Genomic DNA, 6,096 nt, shown 5'->3' with positions numbered 1-6,096 from the left:
TTCACACTAACCTTAGTGGCATTCCACCAGATACGTGCAGCCTTTACCAACATGAATACTGCACAGCTGATCCTGTCTTTATCTTCGTACTGGAGATGCTCGAAGATTCCTTCAAGCGCTTTGACCCACTCGACAGCCACTAACGGATCCGTGCTACCTGCGAATTCCGGTGGATCCATTCTCTTGAAAGCAGAAAAGACGGCATCAGTGCCAACTGCCTGAGCTGCTTGGCCTCTCACTTGACCTCAACCCTGTCCTGCTCCTTGCAATCGAAGCAGCTAGTGAATCTGCTTGCTATGGACTTTGGCCTGCTCCTTAAGCAACTTGCCGAACTCGTCGACAACTCTCGAGGAAGAACTATCCTCACCCTCTACGGCTTTCCTCTTAGGAGGCATACTCTACAATGTGCTCACAAAACACCAATCAATATATAACAATGAATAGATGCAAAAGAAAACATACCCGGACAGTTGAAAGTAGACGAAGCCATATGCATTGGTCCGAAGAACGGTGCTCTGATACCACTAAATGTGACACCTTGACCCGTTACAATTAAAATACAGCGGAATTTAAAATTTTCAATTGAAGGATGGAAGGATTACAATTTCACAACATAAAATCATTTACAAAATATTTGCAACCAAAATAAATACATGATCATTCAAATGACATAACAAAAATACAAAATATCATTCCTATGATCATGTCCAAAAATGCCATCATTCCAACTTCGTATGCATATGACTTCGGGCCACAATCACTGTCCTGGTCCGTCGCTCTTAGCTGCATCACATGAAATAACTGAAATGAGTATAAAACTCAGCAAGTGGAATTCTTACATAGCAATGAACATAGCATACTTTGTAAAACATGGCTTTAAAACATTGAATACGATCAATCTATGAATCATAAATAACATAGCAATAACAATAACAATGAGATGGTATTTCTCTTTTCTCTGGTATGGATTGATATCAATAGTAACTCTGTCTGAGGTGCTCGTATCCCATCGATATAAATCGACAACTCTGAGGGATATAAGCCTATGGTCGTTGATCAACTAATTGCATGCAATCTCTGACTATATATCTATCAATCCATAAAACATTTAAAATCTTTCTCTTTGGCATTTAACCAAACACTTTGCAATCACTTACTATTTTTTATTCCCTTTTCAATATTGAGACATCAATTGCCTCCAAAATATACCACAAAGGTATCAATACATAATAATGACTCAAATGAAGGGAATAACGCATTAAAACCTTTGAAACACAATACATATAATATCATGTGAGCACAAAGGATGAAATTCAACTTACAAACCACAAGAACACCTTGAATCTAACTCCTTGGTTGAAATCCTACAACAATAATCCATAAATAATACCATCATCAACTCAATATCCAAGAACCCAAGTCAAATAACCCATTAAACCAACAAATACAACAAACCCATATCATCTCTTCTCCAAAACCAATAAATAATACAACCAAAAGCTTACCTTAGCTTCCTAGAGCAACCAAGAACCTCGATCTCAACTCGAAAATCCAACTAGAAGCTTGAATCAAAGATGGGAAGTGAAAGAAATGAGGGAAAACCCTTGTCTCCAAGAGGGAAATCAAGAATGGAGAGGAAAGAAAAGGGGAAAAGTGAAGTCAACTCACCCAAAAAGCACTTTAAATCTCGACCATACATCTACTGTTCATCACCGCGGGTGCGCTATGAAAGGGGATCGGTTACGGTGACCGGAAGCGCAACGGAAGTTTAAAAAATCAAATTTTTATAGAAAGTTTCGGCCACCTCTACTATATTGTGTAGCAAATACAACAAACACCAAATAATGTCATACATAGGGTGTTTAGAAGTTTTACCTATCAATCACAAGGATTGATGTATGGCTCCAACTTTGTTGTTAAACAACAAAGCTCTTGAATGGCATGAAGAAATCTACAAGCTTCCTCCTACCTTGAATCTTTCCTTCAAATTAAGCCCACCACCAACTAGGTAGATCCCCTCATATTTTGCACTAGAAAAATATGAGGATTTTTCAAAGATAAGTGTGGAGTTCCTCAACAAATTGAAGAACAAAAATGGAGAGAAAACTTGGAGAGAAAGTGAATAGTATTTTCGGCACTATTCATCCTAGGAGAGAAGGAGAGACATTTTTTTGGTTGTGGGAAAAGTTAAAGTAAAAAGGTTGCATGCCAAGCCTTGGTTATACAAAAAGTTGTCTCCCAACCTTTCACCTCCCAGGCATGCATATTATATGGTTTTTAACAAATTAAAAACCATGGACTAAATTTAATTATCTCAAACATATTTGAGACTAATTAAACATTACTTGAATTTACCCAAGTCCCACTAGTTAAATAATTAATTTAAATTGAGCTCTACAAGACTCAATATAATTTAATTAATTCAACACTTGAATTAATTTAATTATTTGGACTCTACTAGGTCCACTAGTGTTTAATTAATTCAACACTTGAATTAATTTAATTTAGTCCATAATAATGTTTATGAAAATCACAATTTTCAAATACATTATTCAATTGGCCAACTTTTAATTTAGGAACACTTCCCATAAATTAAAATTTACATTTCTCTCATAGAAGTCATACTTCTATTTTTCTTTACACTTATAAACTCATTTATAAGTCGTTCAACACATTGAACTAGTTTCTCCTTTATAGAAGTCATACTTCTAATTTTCCTTACGCTTATAAACTCCTTTATAAGCCGTTCAACACATTGAACTAATTTTACTTCTCAACGGGATCTAGAAAGCTAGTACTTGTGTGGCCCTCAATGGTTCATTGATACAACTAGCCGTGGGTTCACATCTCCATGTGATTCGGACTAAACATGTCCTTATATGAGCATACCCCAATTGCTCCATTCTTACTTATCAACTCCTTGATAATAAGAACGTCAGAACTCAAGTCTGATAGTACCCAACCAATCATGTTAAACGCCTAGCAGCATCGCTTACATGATTCCCTAGGTATCAAATGATAGTGCCTGCAAGAACCATTCAATTATGGTTAGCGTACAGTACGGTCCCTTCAACTCATATATCCCGACCGATTCGACAACCATTGGTTTATCGAGAGTTGTCAATGAATCGATACTATGTGTCATGTCGTAGTTGCATCAATGGTGTAATCTATGAAACCCCTTTCATAATTACCACCATACTCTGGCCAGAGATTTCAACCTACATATACATGATAACACATAGGATATCCATACCCGAAGGTAAGCGGTGAATCCCCGACTACAATGCATCGACTCCTATATGTTTCGACATGACACCCAACCTTGCCACCTGATGACCCCATAAGAGTCGGTAAACAAGTCAAAGTGAAATGCTAGCACATAGAGTCTCAATGTTGTCCCGGGTCATAAGGACTAATGGTGTAAAACCATAAACTAGGACTTTTCCACTCGATAAGTGAGAACCACTTGGAAAGTCCTTTAATGGAGGGTTGTTCAGTGCACTCTACCAGTAGCACCTATCTGCATGCTCGGACATCACAATGTCCCCTACCAATGAAACATGGTACTCACATCGCAGATACTAGTCTCTAACTCGAGCGGCCTATATCCTTCTTAGTGGCGGCTGAATCGACTAGGAACCGTTTAGAATATACAGTATTACAAATATGAGTTTCATGATACTCATCATATGAGCATCTCATATTCTTTCTACTATTTGTATATTCAAGGGCTTTATCTATGCAACTAGCATGGGTATACAGATAAAGATTTGCCAAAACAATAATTTCAAATATTATTAAAATAAAGACTGCTCATACATAGAGTTTCATTGTGAACACTCGGCCAACACTTGGCTCGACGGGCACCTACTCTAACACGCTACTCTTGTACCACGGGTGCGGTAAGCTCACGGCACACCACCAAAAATTCTGAAATCGACGACCGCCGTTGCGGTCCTGCAATTACCGCGGGTGCGGTCTACACCGCGGGTGCGGTACTAACTTCACCGCGGGTGCGGTTAAGCTACAGGAAAAACACCAAAATCCAACAATTACGACCGCGGGTGCGGTCCTTACACAGAGCGCAGGTGCGGTGCTGTCACGGCAGAAAATAAATCTCAAGCAACTAAAATCTAACCAAAACTCTGAAACGAAATAACCAACACCAACTAACAACATCAAAACCACCAAGCAACTATAACCAATCATACTATGGCCCATAATCACAACTCTTAACATCACAACTAAACTTAAACTTAATCAATAAATCTATAACATACGAAAACTTAAACCGTACCGTTCACCGGGCTCGGCTATTACAAAATCCGCAATGTTTGAAGCATCATCGGTTTTATGACAAGCTATAAAATGTGCCATCTTAGAGAATCTATCCACAACAACAAAAATAGAATCCCTCCCCTTCTTAGTCCTAGGCAACCCCGAAATAAAGTCCATAGAAATGTCAATCCAAATTCTTCTTAAGAATTGCACGCAAAAGTGTTCCCTAAGTTCTATTGACAACTTCAGTTTTTCCATCTGTTTGAGGATGAAAAGTAGTAGAAAACAACAATATTGTGCCAAGTTTAGCCCATAAAGTCCTCTAAAAGTAACTCAAGAATTTAAAATCGCGACAAGAAACAATAGTCCTAGGCATGCCATGCAACCTAACGACTTCTCTAAAGAACAAATCTGCAATGTTTGAAGCATCATCGGTTTTATGAAAAGCTATAAAATGTGCCATCTTAGAGAATCTATCCACAACAACAAAAATAGAATCCCTCCCCTTCTTAGTCCTAGGCAACCCCAAAATAAAGTCCATAGAAATGTCAATCCAAGTTCTTTTTAAGAATAGCACGCAAAGTTGTTCTCAAAGTTCAATTGACAACTTCAATTTGTCCATCCGTTTGAGGATGACAAGTAGTAGAAAACAAAAATATTGTGCCAAGTTTAGCCCATAAAGTCTTCCAAAAGTAACTCAAGAATTTAACATCGCGACCAGAAACAATAGTCCTAGGCATGCCATGCAACCTAGCGACTTCTCTAAAGAACAAATCCGCAATGTTTGAAGCATCATCGGTGTTATGACAAGCTATAAAATGTGCCATCTTAGAGAATCTATCTACAACAACAAAAATAGATCCCTCCCCTTCTTAGTCCTAGGCAACCCCAAAATAAAGTCCATAGAAATGTCAATCCAAGTTCTTTTTAAGAATATCACACAAAAGTGTTCCCAAAGTTCTATTGACAACTTCAGTTTGGCCATCCGTTTGAGGATAACAAGTAGTAGAAAACAACAATTTTGTGCCAAGTTTAGCCCATAAAGTATTCCAAAAGTAACTCAAGAATTTAACATCGCGACAAGAAACAATAGTCCTAGGCATGCCATGCAACCTAACGACTTCTCTAAAGAACAAATCCGCAGTAGGTGAAGCATCATCGGTTTTATGACAAGCTATAAAATGTACCATCTTAGAGAATCTATCCACAACAACAAAAATAGAATCCCTCCCCTTCTTAGCCCTAGGCAACCCCAAAATAAAGTCCATAGAAATGTCAAGTTCTTTTTAAGAATAGCACGCAAAAGTGTTCCCAAAGTTCATGACAACTTCAGTTTGTCCATCCGTTTGAGGATGACAAGTAGTAGAAAACAACATATTTTGTGCCAAGTTTTCCCATAAAGTATTCCAAAATTAACTCAAGAATTTAACATCGCGACTAGAAAAAATAGTCTTAGGCCTGCCATGCAACCTAGCGACTTCTCTAAAGAACAAATCCGCAATGCTTGAAGCATCATCGGTTTTATGACAAGCTATAAAATGTGCCATCTTAGAGAATCTATCCACAACAACAAAAATAGAATCCCTCCCCTTCTTAGTCCTAGGCAACCCCAAAATAAAGTCCATAGAAATGTTAATCCAAGTTCTTCTTAAGAATAGCATGAAAAGGAGTTCCCAAAGTTCTATTGACAACTTCAGTTTGTCCATCCGTTTGAAGATGGCAAGTTGTAGAAAACAACAATATTGTGCCATGTTTAGCCCATAAAATATTCCAAAACTAACTCAAGAATTTAAAATCGCGACCAGAAACAATAGT

Source organism: Primulina eburnea, chromosome 2 (assembly GCF_022965805.1).
Source record: "Primulina eburnea isolate SZY01 chromosome 2, ASM2296580v1, whole genome shotgun sequence".
Lineage (NCBI taxonomy): Eukaryota > Viridiplantae > Streptophyta > Magnoliopsida > Lamiales > Gesneriaceae > Primulina > Primulina eburnea.
Note: the sequence above shows the minus strand (reverse complement) of the source record.